Consider the following 22,904-nt stretch of genomic DNA (forward strand, 5'->3'; position numbering starts at 1 on the left):
TATTATTATTATTATTATTATTATTATTATTATTATTATTATTATTAAATTTTACGCCCTATCCCCGAGGGGCTCAGGGCGGTGCACAATATAAAACTTCATGGGGGGTGGGGGGGGGGGGGGGTGGGGGGGGGGGGGGGTGGGGGGGGGGGGGGGTGGGGGGGGGGGGGGGTGGGGGGGGGGGGGGGTGGGGGGGGGGGGGGGTGGGGGGGGGGGGGGGTGGGGGGGGGGGGGGGTGGGGGGGGGGGGGGGTGGGGGGGGGGGGGGGTGGGGGGGGGGGGGGGTGGGGGGGGGGGGGGGTGGGGGGGGGGGGGGGTGGGGGGGGGGGGGGGTGGGGGGGGGGGGGGGTGGGGGGGGGGGGGGGTGGGGGGGGGGGGGGGTGGGGGGGGGGGGGGGTGGGGGGGGGGGGGGGTGGGGGGGGGGGGGGGTGGGGGGGGGGGGGGGTGGGGGGGGGGGGGGGTGGGGGGGGGGGGGGGTGGGGGGGGGGGGGGGTGGGGGGGGGGGGGGGTGGGGGGGGGGGGGGGTGGGGGGGGGGGGGGGTGGGGGGGGGGGGGGGTGGGGGGGGGGGGGGGTGGGGGGGGGGGGGGGTGGGGGGGGGGGGGGGTGGGGGGGGGGGGGGGTGGGGGGGGGGGGGGGTGGGGGGGGGGGGGGGTGGGGGGGGGGGGGGGTGGGGGGGGGGGGGGGTGGGGGGGGGGGGGGGTGGGGGGGGGGGGGGGTGGGGGGGGGGGGGGGTGGGGGGGGGGGGGGGTGGGGGGGGGGGGGGGTGGGGGGGGGGGGGGGTGGGGGGGGGGGGGGGTGGGGGGGGGGGGGGGTGGGGGGGGGGGGGGGTGGGGGGGGGGGGGGGTGGGGGGGGGGGGGGGTGGGGGGGGGGGGGGGTGGGGGGGGGGGGGGGTGGGGGGGGGGGGGGGTGGGGGGGGGGGGGGGTGGGGGGGGGGGGGGGTGGGGGGGGGGGGGGGTGGGGGGGGGGGGGGGTGGGGGGGGGGGGGGGTGGGGGGGGGGGGGGGTGGGGGGGGGGGGGGGTGGGGGGGGGGGGGGGTGGGGGGGGGGGGGGGTGGGGGGGGGGGGGGGTGGGGGGGGGGGGGGGTGGGGGGGGGGGGGGGTGGGGGGGGGGGGGGGTGGGGGGGGGGGGGGGTGGGGGGGGGGGGGGGTGGGGGGGGGGGGGGGTGGGGGGGGGGGGGGGTGGGGGGGGGGGGGGGTGGGGGGGGGGGGGGGTGGGGGGGGGGGGGGGTGGGGGGGGGGGGGGGTGGGGGGGGGGGGGGGTGGGGGGGGGGGGGGGTGGGGGGGGGGGGGGGTGGGGGGGGGGGGGGGTGGGGGGGGGGGGGGGTGGGGGGGGGGGGGGGTGGGGGGGGGGGGGGGTGGGGGGGGGGGGGGGTGGGGGGGGGGGGGGGTGGGGGGGGGGGGGGGTGGGGGGGGGGGGGGGTGGGGGGGGGGGGGGGTGGGGGGGGGGGGGGGTGGGGGGGGGGGGGGGTGGGGGGGGGGGGGGGTGGGGGGGGGGGGGGGTGGGGGGGGGGGGGGGTGGGGGGGGGGGGGGGTGGGGGGGGGGGGGGGTGGGGGGGGGGGGGGGTGGGGGGGGGGGGGGGTGGGGGGGGGGGGGGGTGGGGGGGGGGGGGGGTGGGGGGGGGGGGGGGTGGGGGGGGGGGGGGGTGGGGGGGGGGGGGGGTGGGGGGGGGGGGGGGTGGGGGGGGGGGGGGGTGGGGGGGGGGGGGGGTGGGGGGGGGGGGGGGTGGGGGGGGGGGGGGGTGGGGGGGGGGGGGGGTGGGGGGGGGGGGGGGTGGGGGGGGGGGGGGGTGGGGGGGGGGGGGGGTGGGGGGGGGGGGGGGTGGGGGGGGGGGGGGGTGGGGGGGGGGGGGGGTGGGGGGGGGGGGGGGTGGGGGGGGGGGGGGGTGGGGGGGGGGGGGGGTGGGGGGGGGGGGGGGTGGGGGGGGGGGGGGGTGGGGGGGGGGGGGGGTGGGGGGGGGGGGGGGTGGGGGGGGGGGGGGGTGGGGGGGGGGGGGGGTGGGGGGGGGGGGGGGTGGGGGGGGGGGGGGGTGGGGGGGGGGGGGGGTGGGGGGGGGGGGGGGTGGGGGGGGGGGGGGGTGGGGGGGGGGGGGGGTGGGGGGGGGGGGGGGTGGGGGGGGGGGGGGGTGGGGGGGGGGGGGGGTGGGGGGGGGGGGGGGTGGGGGGGGGGGGGGGTGGGGGGGGGGGGGGGTGGGGGGGGGGGGGGGTGGGGGGGGGGGGGGGTGGGGGGGGGGGGGGGTGGGGGGGGGGGGGGGTGGGGGGGGGGGGGGGTGGGGGGGGGGGGGGGTGGGGGGGGGGGGGGGTGGGGGGGGGGGGGGGTGGGGGGGGGGGGGGGTGGGGGGGGGGGGGGGTGGGGGGGGGGGGGGGTGGGGGGGGGGGGGGGTGGGGGGGGGGGGGGGTGGGGGGGGGGGGGGGTGGGGGGGGGGGGGGGTGGGGGGGGGGGGGGGTGGGGGGGGGGGGGGGTGGGGGGGGGGGGGGGTGGGGGGGGGGGGGGGTGGGGGGGGGGGGGGGTGGGGGGGGGGGGGGGTGGGGGGGGGGGGGGGTGGGGGGGGGGGGGGGTGGGGGGGGGGGGGGGTGGGGGGGGGGGGGGGTGGGGGGGGGGGGGGGTGGGGGGGGGGGGGGGTGGGGGGGGGGGGGGGTGGGGGGGGGGGGGGGTGGGGGGGGGGGGGGGTGGGGGGGGGGGGGGGTGGGGGGGGGGGGGGGTGGGGGGGGGGGGGGGTGGGGGGGGGGGGGGGTGGGGGGGGGGGGGGGTGGGGGGGGGGGGGGGTGGGGGGGGGGGGGGGTGGGGGGGGGGGGGGGTGGGGGGGGGGGGGGGTGGGGGGGGGGGGGGGTGGGGGGGGGGGGGGGTGGGGGGGGGGGGGGGTGGGGGGGGGGGGGGGTGGGGGGGGGGGGGGGTGGGGGGGGGGGGGGGTGGGGGGGGGGGGGGGTGGGGGGGGGGGGGGGTGGGGGGGGGGGGGGGTGGGGGGGGGGGGGGGTGGGGGGGGGGGGGGGTGGGGGGGGGGGGGGGTGGGGGGGGGGGGGGGTGGGGGGGGGGGGGGGTGGGGGGGGGGGGGGGTGGGGGGGGGGGGGGGTGGGGGGGGGGGGGGGTGGGGGGGGGGGGGGGTGGGGGGGGGGGGGGGTGGGGGGGGGGGGGGGTGGGGGGGGGGGGGGGTGGGGGGGGGGGGGGGTGGGGGGGGGGGGGGGTGGGGGGGGGGGGGGGTGGGGGGGGGGGGGGGTGGGGGGGGGGGGGGGTGGGGGGGGGGGGGGGTGGGGGGGGGGGGGGGTGGGGGGGGGGGGGGGTGGGGGGGGGGGGGGGTGGGGGGGGGGGGGGGTGGGGGGGGGGGGGGGTGGGGGGGGGGGGGGGTGGGGGGGGGGGGGGGTGGGGGGGGGGGGGGGTGGGGGGGGGGGGGGGTGGGGGGGGGGGGGGGTGGGGGGGGGGGGGGGTGGGGGGGGGGGGGGGTGGGGGGGGGGGGGGGTGGGGGGGGGGGGGGGTGGGGGGGGGGGGGGGTGGGGGGGGGGGGGGGTGGGGGGGGGGGGGGGTGGGGGGGGGGGGGGGTGGGGGGGGGGGGGGGTGGGGGGGGGGGGGGGTGGGGGGGGGGGGGGGTGGGGGGGGGGGGGGGTGGGGGGGGGGGGGGGTGGGGGGGGGGGGGGGTGGGGGGGGGGGGGGGTGGGGGGGGGGGGGGGTGGGGGGGGGGGGGGGTGGGGGGGGGGGGGGGTGGGGGGGGGGGGGGGTGGGGGGGGGGGGGGGTGGGGGGGGGGGGGGGTGGGGGGGGGGGGGGGTGGGGGGGGGGGGGGGTGGGGGGGGGGGGGGGTGGGGGGGGGGGGGGGTGGGGGGGGGGGGGGGTGGGGGGGGGGGGGGGTGGGGGGGGGGGGGGGTGGGGGGGGGGGGGGGTGGGGGGGGGGGGGGGTGGGGGGGGGGGGGGGTGGGGGGGGGGGGGGGTGGGGGGGGGGGGGGGTGGGGGGGGGGGGGGGTGGGGGGGGGGGGGGGTGGGGGGGGGGGGGGGTGGGGGGGGGGGGGGGTGGGGGGGGGGGGGGGTGGGGGGGGGGGGGGGTGGGGGGGGGGGGGGGTGGGGGGGGGGGGGGGTGGGGGGGGGGGGGGGTGGGGGGGGGGGGGGGTGGGGGGGGGGGGGGGTGGGGGGGGGGGGGGGTGGGGGGGGGGGGGGGTGGGGGGGGGGGGGGGTGGGGGGGGGGGGGGGTGGGGGGGGGGGGGGGTGGGGGGGGGGGGGGGTGGGGGGGGGGGGGGGTGGGGGGGGGGGGGGGTGGGGGGGGGGGGGGGTGGGGGGGGGGGGGGGTGGGGGGGGGGGGGGGTGGGGGGGGGGGGGGGTGGGGGGGGGGGGGGGTGGGGGGGGGGGGGGGTGGGGGGGGGGGGGGGTGGGGGGGGGGGGGGGTGGGGGGGGGGGGGGGTGGGGGGGGGGGGGGGTGGGGGGGGGGGGGGGTGGGGGGGGGGGGGGGTGGGGGGGGGGGGGGGTGGGGGGGGGGGGGGGTGGGGGGGGGGGGGGGTGGGGGGGGGGGGGGGTGGGGGGGGGGGGGGGTGGGGGGGGGGGGGGGTGGGGGGGGGGGGGGGTGGGGGGGGGGGGGGGTGGGGGGGGGGGGGGGTGGGGGGGGGGGGGGGTGGGGGGGGGGGGGGGTGGGGGGGGGGGGGGGTGGGGGGGGGGGGGGGTGGGGGGGGGGGGGGGTGGGGGGGGGGGGGGGTGGGGGGGGGGGGGGGTGGGGGGGGGGGGGGGTGGGGGGGGGGGGGGGTGGGGGGGGGGGGGGGTGGGGGGGGGGGGGGGTGGGGGGGGGGGGGGGTGGGGGGGGGGGGGGGTGGGGGGGGGGGGGGGTGGGGGGGGGGGGGGGTGGGGGGGGGGGGGGGTGGGGGGGGGGGGGGGTGGGGGGGGGGGGGGGTGGGGGGGGGGGGGGGTGGGGGGGGGGGGGGGTGGGGGGGGGGGGGGGTGGGGGGGGGGGGGGGTGGGGGGGGGGGGGGGTGGGGGGGGGGGGGGGTGGGGGGGGGGGGGGGTGGGGGGGGGGGGGGGTGGGGGGGGGGGGGGGTGGGGGGGGGGGGGGGTGGGGGGGGGGGGGGGTGGGGGGGGGGGGGGGTGGGGGGGGGGGGGGGTGGGGGGGGGGGGGGGTGGGGGGGGGGGGGGGTGGGGGGGGGGGGGGGTGGGGGGGGGGGGGGGTGGGGGGGGGGGGGGGTGGGGGGGGGGGGGGGTGGGGGGGGGGGGGGGTGGGGGGGGGGGGGGGTGGGGGGGGGGGGGGGTGGGGGGGGGGGGGGGTGGGGGGGGGGGGGGGTGGGGGGGGGGGGGGGTGGGGGGGGGGGGGGGTGGGGGGGGGGGGGGGTGGGGGGGGGGGGGGGTGGGGGGGGGGGGGGGTGGGGGGGGGGGGGGGTGGGGGGGGGGGGGGGTGGGGGGGGGGGGGGGTGGGGGGGGGGGGGGGTGGGGGGGGGGGGGGGTGGGGGGGGGGGGGGGTGGGGGGGGGGGGGGGTGGGGGGGGGGGGGGGTGGGGGGGGGGGGGGGTGGGGGGGGGGGGGGGTGGGGGGGGGGGGGGGTGGGGGGGGGGGGGGGTGGGGGGGGGGGGGGGTGGGGGGGGGGGGGGGTGGGGGGGGGGGGGGGTGGGGGGGGGGGGGGGTGGGGGGGGGGGGGGGTGGGGGGGGGGGGGGGTGGGGGGGGGGGGGGGTGGGGGGGGGGGGGGGTGGGGGGGGGGGGGGGTGGGGGGGGGGGGGGGTGGGGGGGGGGGGGGGTGGGGGGGGGGGGGGGTGGGGGGGGGGGGGGGTGGGGGGGGGGGGGGGTGGGGGGGGGGGGGGGTGGGGGGGGGGGGGGGTGGGGGGGGGGGGGGGTGGGGGGGGGGGGGGGTGGGGGGGGGGGGGGGTGGGGGGGGGGGGGGGTGGGGGGGGGGGGGGGTGGGGGGGGGGGGGGGTGGGGGGGGGGGGGGGTGGGGGGGGGGGGGGGTGGGGGGGGGGGGGGGTGGGGGGGGGGGGGGGTGGGGGGGGGGGGGGGTGGGGGGGGGGGGGGGTGGGGGGGGGGGGGGGTGGGGGGGGGGGGGGGTGGGGGGGGGGGGGGGTGGGGGGGGGGGGGGGTGGGGGGGGGGGGGGGTGGGGGGGGGGGGGGGTGGGGGGGGGGGGGGGTGGGGGGGGGGGGGGGTGGGGGGGGGGGGGGGTGGGGGGGGGGGGGGGTGGGGGGGGGGGGGGGTGGGGGGGGGGGGGGGTGGGGGGGGGGGGGGGTGGGGGGGGGGGGGGGTGGGGGGGGGGGGGGGTGGGGGGGGGGGGGGGTGGGGGGGGGGGGGGGTGGGGGGGGGGGGGGGTGGGGGGGGGGGGGGGTGGGGGGGGGGGGGGGTGGGGGGGGGGGGGGGTGGGGGGGGGGGGGGGTGGGGGGGGGGGGGGGTGGGGGGGGGGGGGGGTGGGGGGGGGGGGGGGTGGGGGGGGGGGGGGGTGGGGGGGGGGGGGGGTGGGGGGGGGGGGGGGTGGGGGGGGGGGGGGGTGGGGGGGGGGGGGGGTGGGGGGGGGGGGGGGTGGGGGGGGGGGGGGGTGGGGGGGGGGGGGGGTGGGGGGGGGGGGGGGTGGGGGGGGGGGGGGGTGGGGGGGGGGGGGGGTGGGGGGGGGGGGGGGTGGGGGGGGGGGGGGGTGGGGGGGGGGGGGGGTGGGGGGGGGGGGGGGTGGGGGGGGGGGGGGGTGGGGGGGGGGGGGGGTGGGGGGGGGGGGGGGTGGGGGGGGGGGGGGGTGGGGGGGGGGGGGGGTGGGGGGGGGGGGGGGTGGGGGGGGGGGGGGGTGGGGGGGGGGGGGGGTGGGGGGGGGGGGGGGTGGGGGGGGGGGGGGGTGGGGGGGGGGGGGGGTGGGGGGGGGGGGGGGTGGGGGGGGGGGGGGGTGGGGGGGGGGGGGGGTGGGGGGGGGGGGGGGTGGGGGGGGGGGGGGGTGGGGGGGGGGGGGGGTGGGGGGGGGGGGGGGTGGGGGGGGGGGGGGGTGGGGGGGGGGGGGGGTGGGGGGGGGGGGGGGTGGGGGGGGGGGGGGGTGGGGGGGGGGGGGGGTGGGGGGGGGGGGGGGTGGGGGGGGGGGGGGGTGGGGGGGGGGGGGGGTGGGGGGGGGGGGGGGTGGGGGGGGGGGGGGGTGGGGGGGGGGGGGGGTGGGGGGGGGGGGGGGTGGGGGGGGGGGGGGGTGGGGGGGGGGGGGGGTGGGGGGGGGGGGGGGTGGGGGGGGGGGGGGGTGGGGGGGGGGGGGGGTGGGGGGGGGGGGGGGTGGGGGGGGGGGGGGGTGGGGGGGGGGGGGGGTGGGGGGGGGGGGGGGTGGGGGGGGGGGGGGGTGGGGGGGGGGGGGGGTGGGGGGGGGGGGGGGTGGGGGGGGGGGGGGGTGGGGGGGGGGGGGGGTGGGGGGGGGGGGGGGTGGGGGGGGGGGGGGGTGGGGGGGGGGGGGGGTGGGGGGGGGGGGGGGTGGGGGGGGGGGGGGGTGGGGGGGGGGGGGGGTGGGGGGGGGGGGGGGTGGGGGGGGGGGGGGGTGGGGGGGGGGGGGGGTGGGGGGGGGGGGGGGTGGGGGGGGGGGGGGGTGGGGGGGGGGGGGGGTGGGGGGGGGGGGGGGTGGGGGGGGGGGGGGGTGGGGGGGGGGGGGGGTGGGGGGGGGGGGGGGTGGGGGGGGGGGGGGGTGGGGGGGGGGGGGGGTGGGGGGGGGGGGGGGTGGGGGGGGGGGGGGGTGGGGGGGGGGGGGGGTGGGGGGGGGGGGGGGTGGGGGGGGGGGGGGGTGGGGGGGGGGGGGGGTGGGGGGGGGGGGGGGTGGGGGGGGGGGGGGGTGGGGGGGGGGGGGGGTGGGGGGGGGGGGGGGTGGGGGGGGGGGGGGGTGGGGGGGGGGGGGGGTGGGGGGGGGGGGGGGTGGGGGGGGGGGGGGGTGGGGGGGGGGGGGGGTGGGGGGGGGGGGGGGTGGGGGGGGGGGGGGGTGGGGGGGGGGGGGGGTGGGGGGGGGGGGGGGTGGGGGGGGGGGGGGGTGGGGGGGGGGGGGGGTGGGGGGGGGGGGGGGTGGGGGGGGGGGGGGGTGGGGGGGGGGGGGGGTGGGGGGGGGGGGGGGTGGGGGGGGGGGGGGGTGGGGGGGGGGGGGGGTGGGGGGGGGGGGGGGTGGGGGGGGGGGGGGGTGGGGGGGGGGGGGGGTGGGGGGGGGGGGGGGTGGGGGGGGGGGGGGGTGGGGGGGGGGGGGGGTGGGGGGGGGGGGGGGTGGGGGGGGGGGGGGGTGGGGGGGGGGGGGGGTGGGGGGGGGGGGGGGTGGGGGGGGGGGGGGGTGGGGGGGGGGGGGGGTGGGGGGGGGGGGGGGTGGGGGGGGGGGGGGGTGGGGGGGGGGGGGGGTGGGGGGGGGGGGGGGTGGGGGGGGGGGGGGGTGGGGGGGGGGGGGGGTGGGGGGGGGGGGGGGTGGGGGGGGGGGGGGGTGGGGGGGGGGGGGGGTGGGGGGGGGGGGGGGTGGGGGGGGGGGGGGGTGGGGGGGGGGGGGGGTGGGGGGGGGGGGGGGTGGGGGGGGGGGGGGGTGGGGGGGGGGGGGGGTGGGGGGGGGGGGGGGTGGGGGGGGGGGGGGGTGGGGGGGGGGGGGGGTGGGGGGGGGGGGGGGTGGGGGGGGGGGGGGGTGGGGGGGGGGGGGGGTGGGGGGGGGGGGGGGTGGGGGGGGGGGGGGGTGGGGGGGGGGGGGGGTGGGGGGGGGGGGGGGTGGGGGGGGGGGGGGGTGGGGGGGGGGGGGGGTGGGGGGGGGGGGGGGTGGGGGGGGGGGGGGGTGGGGGGGGGGGGGGGTGGGGGGGGGGGGGGGTGGGGGGGGGGGGGGGTGGGGGGGGGGGGGGGTGGGGGGGGGGGGGGGTGGGGGGGGGGGGGGGTGGGGGGGGGGGGGGGTGGGGGGGGGGGGGGGTGGGGGGGGGGGGGGGTGGGGGGGGGGGGGGGTGGGGGGGGGGGGGGGTGGGGGGGGGGGGGGGTGGGGGGGGGGGGGGGTGGGGGGGGGGGGGGGTGGGGGGGGGGGGGGGTGGGGGGGGGGGGGGGTGGGGGGGGGGGGGGGTGGGGGGGGGGGGGGGTGGGGGGGGGGGGGGGTGGGGGGGGGGGGGGGTGGGGGGGGGGGGGGGTGGGGGGGGGGGGGGGTGGGGGGGGGGGGGGGTGGGGGGGGGGGGGGGTGGGGGGGGGGGGGGGTGGGGGGGGGGGGGGGTGGGGGGGGGGGGGGGTGGGGGGGGGGGGGGGTGGGGGGGGGGGGGGGTGGGGGGGGGGGGGGGTGGGGGGGGGGGGGGGTGGGGGGGGGGGGGGGTGGGGGGGGGGGGGGGTGGGGGGGGGGGGGGGTGGGGGGGGGGGGGGGTGGGGGGGGGGGGGGGTGGGGGGGGGGGGGGGTGGGGGGGGGGGGGGGTGGGGGGGGGGGGGGGTGGGGGGGGGGGGGGGTGGGGGGGGGGGGGGGTGGGGGGGGGGGGGGGTGGGGGGGGGGGGGGGTGGGGGGGGGGGGGGGTGGGGGGGGGGGGGGGTGGGGGGGGGGGGGGGTGGGGGGGGGGGGGGGTGGGGGGGGGGGGGGGTGGGGGGGGGGGGGGGTGGGGGGGGGGGGGGGTGGGGGGGGGGGGGGGTGGGGGGGGGGGGGGGTGGGGGGGGGGGGGGGTGGGGGGGGGGGGGGGTGGGGGGGGGGGGGGGTGGGGGGGGGGGGGGGTGGGGGGGGGGGGGGGTGGGGGGGGGGGGGGGTGGGGGGGGGGGGGGGTGGGGGGGGGGGGGGGTGGGGGGGGGGGGGGGTGGGGGGGGGGGGGGGTGGGGGGGGGGGGGGGTGGGGGGGGGGGGGGGTGGGGGGGGGGGGGGGTGGGGGGGGGGGGGGGTGGGGGGGGGGGGGGGTGGGGGGGGGGGGGGGTGGGGGGGGGGGGGGGTGGGGGGGGGGGGGGGTGGGGGGGGGGGGGGGTGGGGGGGGGGGGGGGTGGGGGGGGGGGGGGGTGGGGGGGGGGGGGGGTGGGGGGGGGGGGGGGTGGGGGGGGGGGGGGGTGGGGGGGGGGGGGGGTGGGGGGGGGGGGGGGTGGGGGGGGGGGGGGGTGGGGGGGGGGGGGGGTGGGGGGGGGGGGGGGTGGGGGGGGGGGGGGGTGGGGGGGGGGGGGGGTGGGGGGGGGGGGGGGTGGGGGGGGGGGGGGGTGGGGGGGGGGGGGGGTGGGGGGGGGGGGGGGTGGGGGGGGGGGGGGGTGGGGGGGGGGGGGGGTGGGGGGGGGGGGGGGTGGGGGGGGGGGGGGGTGGGGGGGGGGGGGGGTGGGGGGGGGGGGGGGTGGGGGGGGGGGGGGGTGGGGGGGGGGGGGGGTGGGGGGGGGGGGGGGTGGGGGGGGGGGGGGGTGGGGGGGGGGGGGGGTGGGGGGGGGGGGGGGTGGGGGGGGGGGGGGGTGGGGGGGGGGGGGGGTGGGGGGGGGGGGGGGTGGGGGGGGGGGGGGGTGGGGGGGGGGGGGGGTGGGGGGGGGGGGGGGTGGGGGGGGGGGGGGGTGGGGGGGGGGGGGGGTGGGGGGGGGGGGGGGTGGGGGGGGGGGGGGGTGGGGGGGGGGGGGGGTGGGGGGGGGGGGGGGTGGGGGGGGGGGGGGGTGGGGGGGGGGGGGGGTGGGGGGGGGGGGGGGTGGGGGGGGGGGGGGGTGGGGGGGGGGGGGGGTGGGGGGGGGGGGGGGTGGGGGGGGGGGGGGGTGGGGGGGGGGGGGGGTGGGGGGGGGGGGGGGTGGGGGGGGGGGGGGGTGGGGGGGGGGGGGGGTGGGGGGGGGGGGGGGTGGGGGGGGGGGGGGGTGGGGGGGGGGGGGGGTGGGGGGGGGGGGGGGTGGGGGGGGGGGGGGGTGGGGGGGGGGGGGGGTGGGGGGGGGGGGGGGTGGGGGGGGGGGGGGGTGGGGGGGGGGGGGGGTGGGGGGGGGGGGGGGTGGGGGGGGGGGGGGGTGGGGGGGGGGGGGGGTGGGGGGGGGGGGGGGTGGGGGGGGGGGGGGGTGGGGGGGGGGGGGGGTGGGGGGGGGGGGGGGTGGGGGGGGGGGGGGGTGGGGGGGGGGGGGGGTGGGGGGGGGGGGGGGTGGGGGGGGGGGGGGGTGGGGGGGGGGGGGGGTGGGGGGGGGGGGGGGTGGGGGGGGGGGGGGGTGGGGGGGGGGGGGGGTGGGGGGGGGGGGGGGTGGGGGGGGGGGGGGGTGGGGGGGGGGGGGGGTGGGGGGGGGGGGGGGTGGGGGGGGGGGGGGGTGGGGGGGGGGGGGGGTGGGGGGGGGGGGGGGTGGGGGGGGGGGGGGGTGGGGGGGGGGGGGGGTGGGGGGGGGGGGGGGTGGGGGGGGGGGGGGGTGGGGGGGGGGGGGGGTGGGGGGGGGGGGGGGTGGGGGGGGGGGGGGGTGGGGGGGGGGGGGGGTGGGGGGGGGGGGGGGTGGGGGGGGGGGGGGGTGGGGGGGGGGGGGGGTGGGGGGGGGGGGGGGTGGGGGGGGGGGGGGGTGGGGGGGGGGGGGGGTGGGGGGGGGGGGGGGTGGGGGGGGGGGGGGGTGGGGGGGGGGGGGGGTGGGGGGGGGGGGGGGTGGGGGGGGGGGGGGGTGGGGGGGGGGGGGGGTGGGGGGGGGGGGGGGTGGGGGGGGGGGGGGGTGGGGGGGGGGGGGGGTGGGGGGGGGGGGGGGTGGGGGGGGGGGGGGGTGGGGGGGGGGGGGGGTGGGGGGGGGGGGGGGTGGGGGGGGGGGGGGGTGGGGGGGGGGGGGGGTGGGGGGGGGGGGGGGTGGGGGGGGGGGGGGGTGGGGGGGGGGGGGGGTGGGGGGGGGGGGGGGTGGGGGGGGGGGGGGGTGGGGGGGGGGGGGGGTGGGGGGGGGGGGGGGTGGGGGGGGGGGGGGGTGGGGGGGGGGGGGGGTGGGGGGGGGGGGGGGTGGGGGGGGGGGGGGGTGGGGGGGGGGGGGGGTGGGGGGGGGGGGGGGTGGGGGGGGGGGGGGGTGGGGGGGGGGGGGGGTGGGGGGGGGGGGGGGTGGGGGGGGGGGGGGGTGGGGGGGGGGGGGGGTGGGGGGGGGGGGGGGTGGGGGGGGGGGGGGGTGGGGGGGGGGGGGGGTGGGGGGGGGGGGGGGTGGGGGGGGGGGGGGGTGGGGGGGGGGGGGGGTGGGGGGGGGGGGGGGTGGGGGGGGGGGGGGGTGGGGGGGGGGGGGGGTGGGGGGGGGGGGGGGTGGGGGGGGGGGGGGGTGGGGGGGGGGGGGGGTGGGGGGGGGGGGGGGTGGGGGGGGGGGGGGGTGGGGGGGGGGGGGGGTGGGGGGGGGGGGGGGTGGGGGGGGGGGGGGGTGGGGGGGGGGGGGGGTGGGGGGGGGGGGGGGTGGGGGGGGGGGGGGGTGGGGGGGGGGGGGGGTGGGGGGGGGGGGGGGTGGGGGGGGGGGGGGGTGGGGGGGGGGGGGGGTGGGGGGGGGGGGGGGTGGGGGGGGGGGGGGGTGGGGGGGGGGGGGGGTGGGGGGGGGGGGGGGTGGGGGGGGGGGGGGGTGGGGGGGGGGGGGGGTGGGGGGGGGGGGGGGTGGGGGGGGGGGGGGGTGGGGGGGGGGGGGGGTGGGGGGGGGGGGGGGTGGGGGGGGGGGGGGGTGGGGGGGGGGGGGGGTGGGGGGGGGGGGGGGTGGGGGGGGGGGGGGGTGGGGGGGGGGGGGGGTGGGGGGGGGGGGGGGTGGGGGGGGGGGGGGGTGGGGGGGGGGGGGGGTGGGGGGGGGGGGGGGTGGGGGGGGGGGGGGGTGGGGGGGGGGGGGGGTGGGGGGGGGGGGGGGTGGGGGGGGGGGGGGGTGGGGGGGGGGGGGGGTGGGGGGGGGGGGGGGTGGGGGGGGGGGGGGGTGGGGGGGGGGGGGGGTGGGGGGGGGGGGGGGTGGGGGGGGGGGGGGGTGGGGGGGGGGGGGGGTGGGGGGGGGGGGGGGTGGGGGGGGGGGGGGGTGGGGGGGGGGGGGGGTGGGGGGGGGGGGGGGTGGGGGGGGGGGGGGGTGGGGGGGGGGGGGGGTGGGGGGGGGGGGGGGTGGGGGGGGGGGGGGGTGGGGGGGGGGGGGGGTGGGGGGGGGGGGGGGTGGGGGGGGGGGGGGGTGGGGGGGGGGGGGGGTGGGGGGGGGGGGGGGTGGGGGGGGGGGGGGGTGGGGGGGGGGGGGGGTGGGGGGGGGGGGGGGTGGGGGGGGGGGGGGGTGGGGGGGGGGGGGGGTGGGGGGGGGGGGGGGTGGGGGGGGGGGGGGGTGGGGGGGGGGGGGGGTGGGGGGGGGGGGGGGTGGGGGGGGGGGGGGGTGGGGGGGGGGGGGGGTGGGGGGGGGGGGGGGTGGGGGGGGGGGGGGGTGGGGGGGGGGGGGGGTGGGGGGGGGGGGGGGTGGGGGGGGGGGGGGGTGGGGGGGGGGGGGGGTGGGGGGGGGGGGGGGTGGGGGGGGGGGGGGGTGGGGGGGGGGGGGGGTGGGGGGGGGGGGGGGTGGGGGGGGGGGGGGGTGGGGGGGGGGGGGGGTGGGGGGGGGGGGGGGTGGGGGGGGGGGGGGGTGGGGGGGGGGGGGGGTGGGGGGGGGGGGGGGTGGGGGGGGGGGGGGGTGGGGGGGGGGGGGGGTGGGGGGGGGGGGGGGTGGGGGGGGGGGGGGGTGGGGGGGGGGGGGGGTGGGGGGGGGGGGGGGTGGGGGGGGGGGGGGGTGGGGGGGGGGGGGGGTGGGGGGGGGGGGGGGTGGGGGGGGGGGGGGGTGGGGGGGGGGGGGGGTGGGGGGGGGGGGGGGTGGGGGGGGGGGGGGGTGGGGGGGGGGGGGGGTGGGGGGGGGGGGGGGTGGGGGGGGGGGGGGGTGGGGGGGGGGGGGGGTGGGGGGGGGGGGGGGTGGGGGGGGGGGGGGGTGGGGGGGGGGGGGGGTGGGGGGGGGGGGGGGTGGGGGGGGGGGGGGGTGGGGGGGGGGGGGGGTGGGGGGGGGGGGGGGTGGGGGGGGGGGGGGGTGGGGGGGGGGGGGGGTGGGGGGGGGGGGGGGTGGGGGGGGGGGGGGGTGGGGGGGGGGGGGGGTGGGGGGGGGGGGGGGTGGGGGGGGGGGGGGGTGGGGGGGGGGGGGGGTGGGGGGGGGGGGGGGTGGGGGGGGGGGGGGGTGGGGGGGGGGGGGGGTGGGGGGGGGGGGGGGTGGGGGGGGGGGGGGGTGGGGGGGGGGGGGGGTGGGGGGGGGGGGGGGTGGGGGGGGGGGGGGGTGGGGGGGGGGGGGGGTGGGGGGGGGGGGGGGTGGGGGGGGGGGGGGGTGGGGGGGGGGGGGGGTGGGGGGGGGGGGGGGTGGGGGGGGGGGGGGGTGGGGGGGGGGGGGGGTGGGGGGGGGGGGGGGTGGGGGGGGGGGGGGGTGGGGGGGGGGGGGGGTGGGGGGGGGGGGGGGTGGGGGGGGGGGGGGGTGGGGGGGGGGGGGGGTGGGGGGGGGGGGGGGTGGGGGGGGGGGGGGGTGGGGGGGGGGGGGGGTGGGGGGGGGGGGGGGTGGGGGGGGGGGGGGGTGGGGGGGGGGGGGGGTGGGGGGGGGGGGGGGTGGGGGGGGGGGGGGGTGGGGGGGGGGGGGGGTGGGGGGGGGGGGGGGTGGGGGGGGGGGGGGGTGGGGGGGGGGGGGGGTGGGGGGGGGGGGGGGTGGGGGGGGGGGGGGGTGGGGGGGGGGGGGGGTGGGGGGGGGGGGGGGTGGGGGGGGGGGGGGGTGGGGGGGGGGGGGGGTGGGGGGGGGGGGGGGTGGGGGGGGGGGGGGGTGGGGGGGGGGGGGGGTGGGGGGGGGGGGGGGTGGGGGGGGGGGGGGGTGGGGGGGGGGGGGGGTGGGGGGGGGGGGGGGTGGGGGGGGGGGGGGGTGGGGGGGGGGGGGGGTGGGGGGGGGGGGGGGTGGGGGGGGGGGGGGGTGGGGGGGGGGGGGGGTGGGGGGGGGGGGGGGTGGGGGGGGGGGGGGGTGGGGGGGGGGGGGGGTGGGGGGGGGGGGGGGTGGGGGGGGGGGGGGGTGGGGGGGGGGGGGGGTGGGGGGGGGGGGGGGTGGGGGGGGGGGGGGGTGGGGGGGGGGGGGGGTGGGGGGGGGGGGGGGTGGGGGGGGGGGGGGGTGGGGGGGGGGGGGGGTGGGGGGGGGGGGGGGTGGGGGGGGGGGGGGGTGGGGGGGGGGGGGGGTGGGGGGGGGGGGGGGTGGGGGGGGGGGGGGGTGGGGGGGGGGGGGGGTGGGGGGGGGGGGGGGTGGGGGGGGGGGGGGGTGGGGGGGGGGGGGGGTGGGGGGGGGGGGGGGTGGGGGGGGGGGGGGGTGGGGGGGGGGGGGGGTGGGGGGGGGGGGGGGTGGGGGGGGGGGGGGGTGGGGGGGGGGGGGGGTGGGGGGGGGGGGGGGTGGGGGGGGGGGGGGGTGGGGGGGGGGGGGGGTGGGGGGGGGGGGGGGTGGGGGGGGGGGGGGGTGGGGGGGGGGGGGGGTGGGGGGGGGGGGGGGTGGGGGGGGGGGGGGGTGGGGGGGGGGGGGGGTGGGGGGGGGGGGGGGTGGGGGGGGGGGGGGGTGGGGGGGGGGGGGGGTGGGGGGGGGGGGGGGTGGGGGGGGGGGGGGGTGGGGGGGGGGGGGGGTGGGGGGGGGGGGGGGTGGGGGGGGGGGGGGGTGGGGGGGGGGGGGGGTGGGGGGGGGGGGGGGTGGGGGGGGGGGGGGGTGGGGGGGGGGGGGGGTGGGGGGGGGGGGGGGTGGGGGGGGGGGGGGGTGGGGGGGGGGGGGGGTGGGGGGGGGGGGGGGTGGGGGGGGGGGGGGGTGGGGGGGGGGGGGGGTGGGGGGGGGGGGGGGTGGGGGGGGGGGGGGGTGGGGGGGGGGGGGGGTGGGGGGGGGGGGGGGTGGGGGGGGGGGGGGGTGGGGGGGGGGGGGGGTGGGGGGGGGGGGGGGTGGGGGGGGGGGGGGGTGGGGGGGGGGGGGGGTGGGGGGGGGGGGGGGTGGGGGGGGGGGGGGGTGGGGGGGGGGGGGGGTGGGGGGGGGGGGGGGTGGGGGGGGGGGGGGGTGGGGGGGGGGGGGGGTGGGGGGGGGGGGGGGTGGGGGGGGGGGGGGGTGGGGGGGGGGGGGGGTGGGGGGGGGGGGGGGTGGGGGGGGGGGGGGGTGGGGGGGGGGGGGGGTGGGGGGGGGGGGGGGTGGGGGGGGGGGGGGGTGGGGGGGGGGGGGGGTGGGGGGGGGGGGGGGTGGGGGGGGGGGGGGGTGGGGGGGGGGGGGGGTGGGGGGGGGGGGGGGTGGGGGGGGGGGGGGGTGGGGGGGGGGGGGGGTGGGGGGGGGGGGGGGTGGGGGGGGGGGGGGGTGGGGGGGGGGGGGGGTGGGGGGGGGGGGGGGTGGGGGGGGGGGGGGGTGGGGGGGGGGGGGGGTGGGGGGGGGGGGGGGTGGGGGGGGGGGGGGGTGGGGGGGGGGGGGGGTGGGGGGGGGGGGGGGTGGGGGGGGGGGGGGGTGGGGGGGGGGGGGGGTGGGGGGGGGGGGGGGTGGGGGGGGGGGGGGGTGGGGGGGGGGGGGGGTGGGGGGGGGGGGGGGTGGGGGGGGGGGGGGGTGGGGGGGGGGGGGGGTGGGGGGGGGGGGGGGTGGGGGGGGGGGGGGGTGGGGGGGGGGGGGGGTGGGGGGGGGGGGGGGTGGGGGGGGGGGGGGGTGGGGGGGGGGGGGGGTGGGGGGGGGGGGGGGTGGGGGGGGGGGGGGGTGGGGGGGGGGGGGGGTGGGGGGGGGGGGGGGTGGGGGGGGGGGGGGGTGGGGGGGGGGGGGGGTGGGGGGGGGGGGGGGTGGGGGGGGGGGGGGGTGGGGGGGGGGGGGGGTGGGGGGGGGGGGGGGTGGGGGGGGGGGGGGGTGGGGGGGGGGGGGGGTGGGGGGGGGGGGGGGTGGGGGGGGGGGGGGGTGGGGGGGGGGGGGGGTGGGGGGGGGGGGGGGTGGGGGGGGGGGGGGGTGGGGGGGGGGGGGGGTGGGGGGGGGGGGGGGTGGGGGGGGGGGGGGGTGGGGGGGGGGGGGGGTGGGGGGGGGGGGGGGTGGGGGGGGGGGGGGGTGGGGGGGGGGGGGGGTGGGGGGGGGGGGGGGTGGGGGGGGGGGGGGGTGGGGGGGGGGGGGGGTGGGGGGGGGGGGGGGTGGGGGGGGGGGGGGGTGGGGGGGGGGGGGGGTGGGGGGGGGGGGGGGTGGGGGGGGGGGGGGGTGGGGGGGGGGGGGGGTGGGGGGGGGGGGGGGTGGGGGGGGGGGGGGGTGGGGGGGGGGGGGGGTGGGGGGGGGGGGGGGTGGGGGGGGGGGGGGGTGGGGGGGGGGGGGGGTGGGGGGGGGGGGGGGTGGGGGGGGGGGGGGGTGGGGGGGGGGGGGGGTGGGGGGGGGGGGGGGTGGGGGGGGGGGGGGGTGGGGGGGGGGGGGGGTGGGGGGGGGGGGGGGTGGGGGGGGGGGGGGGTGGGGGGGGGGGGGGGTGGGGGGGGGGGGGGGTGGGGGGGGGGGGGGGTGGGGGGGGGGGGGGGTGGGGGGGGGGGGGGGTGGGGGGGGGGGGGGGTGGGGGGGGGGGGGGGTGGGGGGGGGGGGGGGTGGGGGGGGGGGGGGGTGGGGGGGGGGGGGGGTGGGGGGGGGGGGGGGTGGGGGGGGGGGGGGGTGGGGGGGGGGGGGGGTGGGGGGGGGGGGGGGTGGGGGGGGGGGGGGGTGGGGGGGGGGGGGGGTGGGGGGGGGGGGGGGTGGGGGGGGGGGGGGGTGGGGGGGGGGGGGGGTGGGGGGGGGGGGGGGTGGGGGGGGGGGGGGGTGGGGGGGGGGGGGGGTGGGGGGGGGGGGGGGTGGGGGGGGGGGGGGGTGGGGGGGGGGGGGGGTGGGGGGGGGGGGGGGTGGGGGGGGGGGGGGGTGGGGGGGGGGGGGGGTGGGGGGGGGGGGGGGTGGGGGGGGGGGGGGGTGGGGGGGGGGGGGGGTGGGGGGGGGGGGGGGTGGGGGGGGGGGGGGGTGGGGGGGGGGGGGGGTGGGGGGGGGGGGGGGTGGGGGGGGGGGGGGGTGGGGGGGGGGGGGGGTGGGGGGGGGGGGGGGTGGGGGGGGGGGGGGGTGGGGGGGGGGGGGGGTGGGGGGGGGGGGGGGTGGGGGGGGGGGGGGGTGGGGGGGGGGGGGGGTGGGGGGGGGGGGGGGTGGGGGGGGGGGGGGGTGGGGGGGGGGGGGGGTGGGGGGGGGGGGGGGTGGGGGGGGGGGGGGGTGGGGGGGGGGGGGGGTGGGGGGGGGGGGGGGTGGGGGGGGGGGGGGGTGGGGGGGGGGGGGGGTGGGGGGGGGGGGGGGTGGGGGGGGGGGGGGGTGGGGGGGGGGGGGGGTGGGGGGGGGGGGGGGTGGGGGGGGGGGGGGGTGGGGGGGGGGGGGGGTGGGGGGGGGGGGGGGTGGGGGGGGGGGGGGGTGGGGGGGGGGGGGGGTGGGGGGGGGGGGGGGTGGGGGGGGGGGGGGGTGGGGGGGGGGGGGGGTGGGGGGGGGGGGGGGTGGGGGGGGGGGGGGGTGGGGGGGGGGGGGGGTGGGGGGGGGGGGGGGTGGGGGGGGGGGGGGGTGGGGGGGGGGGGGGGTGGGGGGGGGGGGGGGTGGGGGGGGGGGGGGGTGGGGGGGGGGGGGGGTGGGGGGGGGGGGGGGTGGGGGGGGGGGGGGGTGGGGGGGGGGGGGGGTGGGGGGGGGGGGGGGTGGGGGGGGGGGGGGGTGGGGGGGGGGGGGGGTGGGGGGGGGGGGGGGTGGGGGGGGGGGGGGGTGGGGGGGGGGGGGGGTGGGGGGGGGGGGGGGTGGGGGGGGGGGGGGGTGGGGGGGGGGGGGGGTGGGGGGGGGGGGGGGTGGGGGGGGGGGGGGGTGGGGGGGGGGGGGGGTGGGGGGGGGGGGGGGTGGGGGGGGGGGGGGGTGGGGGGGGGGGGGGGTGGGGGGGGGGGGGGGTGGGGGGGGGGGGGGGTGGGGGGGGGGGGGGGTGGGGGGGGGGGGGGGTGGGGGGGGGGGGGGGTGGGGGGGGGGGGGGGTGGGGGGGGGGGGGGGTGGGGGGGGGGGGGGGTGGGGGGGGGGGGGGGTGGGGGGGGGGGGGGGTGGGGGGGGGGGGGGGTGGGGGGGGGGGGGGGTGGGGGGGGGGGGGGGTGGGGGGGGGGGGGGGTGGGGGGGGGGGGGGGTGGGGGGGGGGGGGGGTGGGGGGGGGGGGGGGTGGGGGGGGGGGGGGGTGGGGGGGGGGGGGGGTGGGGGGGGGGGGGGGTGGGGGGGGGGGGGGGTGGGGGGGGGGGGGGGTGGGGGGGGGGGGGGGTGGGGGGGGGGGGGGGTGGGGGGGGGGGGGGGTGGGGGGGGGGGGGGGTGGGGGGGGGGGGGGGTGGGGGGGGGGGGGGGTGGGGGGGGGGGGGGGTGGGGGGGGGGGGGGGTGGGGGGGGGGGGGGGTGGGGGGGGGGGGGGGTGGGGGGGGGGGGGGGTGGGGGGGGGGGGGGGTGGGGGGGGGGGGGGGTGGGGGGGGGGGGGGGTGGGGGGGGGGGGGGGTGGGGGGGGGGGGGGGTGGGGGGGGGGGGGGGTGGGGGGGGGGGGGGGTGGGGGGGGGGGGGGGTGGGGGGGGGGGGGGGTGGGGGGGGGGGGGGGTGGGGGGGGGGGGGGGTGGGGGGGGGGGGGGGTGGGGGGGGGGGGGGGTGGGGGGGGGGGGGGGTGGGGGGGGGGGGGGGTGGGGGGGGGGGGGGGTGGGGGGGGGGGGGGGTGGGGGGGGGGGGGGGTGGGGGGGGGGGGGGGTGGGGGGGGGGGGGGGTGGGGGGGGGGGGGGGTGGGGGGGGGGGGGGGTGGGGGGGGGGGGGGGTGGGGGGGGGGGGGGGTGGGGGGGGGGGGGGGTGGGGGGGGGGGGGGGTGGGGGGGGGGGGGGGTGGGGGGGGGGGGGGGTGGGGGGGGGGGGGGGTGGGGGGGGGGGGGGGTGGGGGGGGGGGGGGGTGGGGGGGGGGGGGGGTGGGGGGGGGGGGGGGTGGGGGGGGGGGGGGGTGGGGGGGGGGGGGGGTGGGGGGGGGGGGGGGTGGGGGGGGGGGGGGGTGGGGGGGGGGGGGGGTGGGGGGGGGGGGGGGTGGGGGGGGGGGGGGGTGGGGGGGGGGGGGGGTGGGGGGGGGGGGGGGTGGGGGGGGGGGGGGGTGGGGGGGGGGGGGGGTGGGGGGGGGGGGGGGTGGGGGGGGGGGGGGGTGGGGGGGGGGGGGGGTGGGGGGGGGGGGGGGTGGGGGGGGGGGGGGGTGGGGGGGGGGGGGGGTGGGGGGGGGGGGGGGTGGGGGGGGGGGGGGGTGGGGGGGGGGGGGGGTGGGGGGGGGGGGGGGTGGGGGGGGGGGGGGGTGGGGGGGGGGGGGGGTGGGGGGGGGGGGGGGTGGGGGGGGGGGGGGGTGGGGGGGGGGGGGGGTGGGGGGGGGGGGGGGTGGGGGGGGGGGGGGGTGGGGGGGGGGGGGGGTGGGGGGGGGGGGGGGTGGGGGGGGGGGGGGGTGGGGGGGGGGGGGGGTGGGGGGGGGGGGGGGTGGGGGGGGGGGGGGGTGGGGGGGGGGGGGGGTGGGGGGGGGGGGGGGTGGGGGGGGGGGGGGGTGGGGGGGGGGGGGGGTGGGGGGGGGGGGGGGTGGGGGGGGGGGGGGGTGGGGGGGGGGGGGGGTGGGGGGGGGGGGGGGTGGGGGGGGGGGGGGGTGGGGGGGGGGGGGGGTGGGGGGGGGGGGGGGTGGGGGGGGGGGGGGGTGGGGGGGGGGGGGGGTGGGGGGGGGGGGGGGTGGGGGGGGGGGGGGGTGGGGGGGGGGGGGGGTGGGGGGGGGGGGGGGTGGGGGGGGGGGGGGGTGGGGGGGGGGGGGGGTGGGGGGGGGGGGGGGTGGGGGGGGGGGGGGGTGGGGGGGGGGGGGGGTGGGGGGGGGGGGGGGTGGGGGGGGGGGGGGGTGGGGGGGGGGGGGGGTGGGGGGGGGGGGGGGTGGGGGGGGGGGGGGGTGGGGGGGGGGGGGGGTGGGGGGGGGGGGGGGTGGGGGGGGGGGGGGGTGGGGGGGGGGGGGGGTGGGGGGGGGGGGGGGTGGGGGGGGGGGGGGGTGGGGGGGGGGGGGGGTGGGGGGGGGGGGGGGTGGGGGGGGGGGGGGGTGGGGGGGGGGGGGGGTGGGGGGGGGGGGGGGTGGGGGGGGGGGGGGGTGGGGGGGGGGGGGGGTGGGGGGGGGGGGGGGTGGGGGGGGGGGGGGGTGGGGGGGGGGGGGGGTGGGGGGGGGGGGGGGTGGGGGGGGGGGGGGGTGGGGGGGGGGGGGGGTGGGGGGGGGGGGGGGTGGGGGGGGGGGGGGGTGGGGGGGGGGGGGGGTGGGGGGGGGGGGGGGTGGGGGGGGGGGGGGGTGGGGGGGGGGGGGGGTGGGGGGGGGGGGGGGTGGGGGGGGGGGGGGGTGGGGGGGGGGGGGGGTGGGGGGGGGGGGGGGTGGGGGGGGGGGGGGGTGGGGGGGGGGGGGGGTGGGGGGGGGGGGGGGTGGGGGGGGGGGGGGGTGGGGGGGGGGGGGGGTGGGGGGGGGGGGGGGTGGGGGGGGGGGGGGGTGGGGGGGGGGGGGGGTGGGGGGGGGGGGGGGTGGGGGGGGGGGGGGGTGGGGGGGGGGGGGGGTGGGGGGGGGGGGGGGTGGGGGGGGGGGGGGGTGGGGGGGGGGGGGGGTGGGGGGGGGGGGGGGTGGGGGGGGGGGGGGGTGGGGGGGGGGGGGGGTGGGGGGGGGGGGGGGTGGGGGGGGGGGGGGGTGGGGGGGGGGGGGGGTGGGGGGGGGGGGGGGTGGGGGGGGGGGGGGGTGGGGGGGGGGGGGGGTGGGGGGGGGGGGGGGTGGGGGGGGGGGGGGGTGGGGGGGGGGGGGGGTGGGGGGGGGGGGGGGTGGGGGGGGGGGGGGGTGGGGGGGGGGGGGGGTGGGGGGGGGGGGGGGTGGGGGGGGGGGGGGGTGGGGGGGGGGGGGGGTGGGGGGGGGGGGGGGTGGGGGGGGGGGGGGGTGGGGGGGGGGGGGGGTGGGGGGGGGGGGGGGTGGGGGGGGGGGGGGGTGGGGGGGGGGGGGGGTGGGGGGGGGGGGGGGTGGGGGGGGGGGGGGGTGGGGGGGGGGGGGGGTGGGGGGGGGGGGGGGTGGGGGGGGGGGGGGGTGGGGGGGGGGGGGGGTGGGGGGGGGGGGGGGTGGGGGGGGGGGGGGGTGGGGGGGGGGGGGGGTGGGGGGGGGGGGGGGTGGGGGGGGGGGGGGGTGGGGGGGGGGGGGGGTGGGGGGGGGGGGGGGTGGGGGGGGGGGGGGGTGGGGGGGGGGGGGGGTGGGGGGGGGGGGGGGTGGGGGGGGGGGGGGGTGGGGGGGGGGGGGGGTGGGGGGGGGGGGGGGTGGGGGGGGGGGGGGGTGGGGGGGGGGGGGGGTGGGGGGGGGGGGGGGTGGGGGGGGGGGGGGGTGGGGGGGGGGGGGGGTGGGGGGGGGGGGGGGTGGGGGGGGGGGGGGGTGGGGGGGGGGGGGGGTGGGGGGGGGGGGGGGTGGGGGGGGGGGGGGGTGGGGGGGGGGGGGGGTGGGGGGGGGGGGGGGTGGGGGGGGGGGGGGGTGGGGGGGGGGGGGGGTGGGGGGGGGGGGGGGTGGGGGGGGGGGGGGGTGGGGGGGGGGGGGGGTGGGGGGGGGGGGGGGTGGGGGGGGGGGGGGGTGGGGGGGGGGGGGGGTGGGGGGGGGGGGGGGTGGGGGGGGGGGGGGGTGGGGGGGGGGGGGGGTGGGGGGGGGGGGGGGTGGGGGGGGGGGGGGGTGGGGGGGGGGGGGGGTGGGGGGGGGGGGGGGTGGGGGGGGGGGGGGGTGGGGGGGGGGGGGGGTGGGGGGGGGGGGGGGTGGGGGGGGGGGGGGGTGGGGGGGGGGGGGGGTGGGGGGGGGGGGGGGTGGGGGGGGGGGGGGGTGGGGGGGGGGGGGGGTGGGGGGGGGGGGGGGTGGGGGGGGGGGGGGGTGGGGGGGGGGGGGGGTGGGGGGGGGGGGGGGTGGGGGGGGGGGGGGGTGGGGGGGGGGGGGGGTGGGGGGGGGGGGGGGTGGGGGGGGGGGGGGGTGGGGGGGGGGGGGGGTGGGGGGGGGGGGGGGTGGGGGGGGGGGGGGGTGGGGGGGGGGGGGGGTGGGGGGGGGGGGGGGTGGGGGGGGGGGGGGGTGGGGGGGGGGGGGGGTGGGGGGGGGGGGGGGTGGGGGGGGGGGGGGGTGGGGGGGGGGG

Source organism: Sphaerodactylus townsendi, linkage group LG01 (assembly GCF_021028975.2).
Source record: "Sphaerodactylus townsendi isolate TG3544 linkage group LG01, MPM_Stown_v2.3, whole genome shotgun sequence".
In the NCBI taxonomy this organism is placed as follows: Eukaryota; Metazoa; Chordata; class Lepidosauria; order Squamata; family Sphaerodactylidae; genus Sphaerodactylus; species Sphaerodactylus townsendi.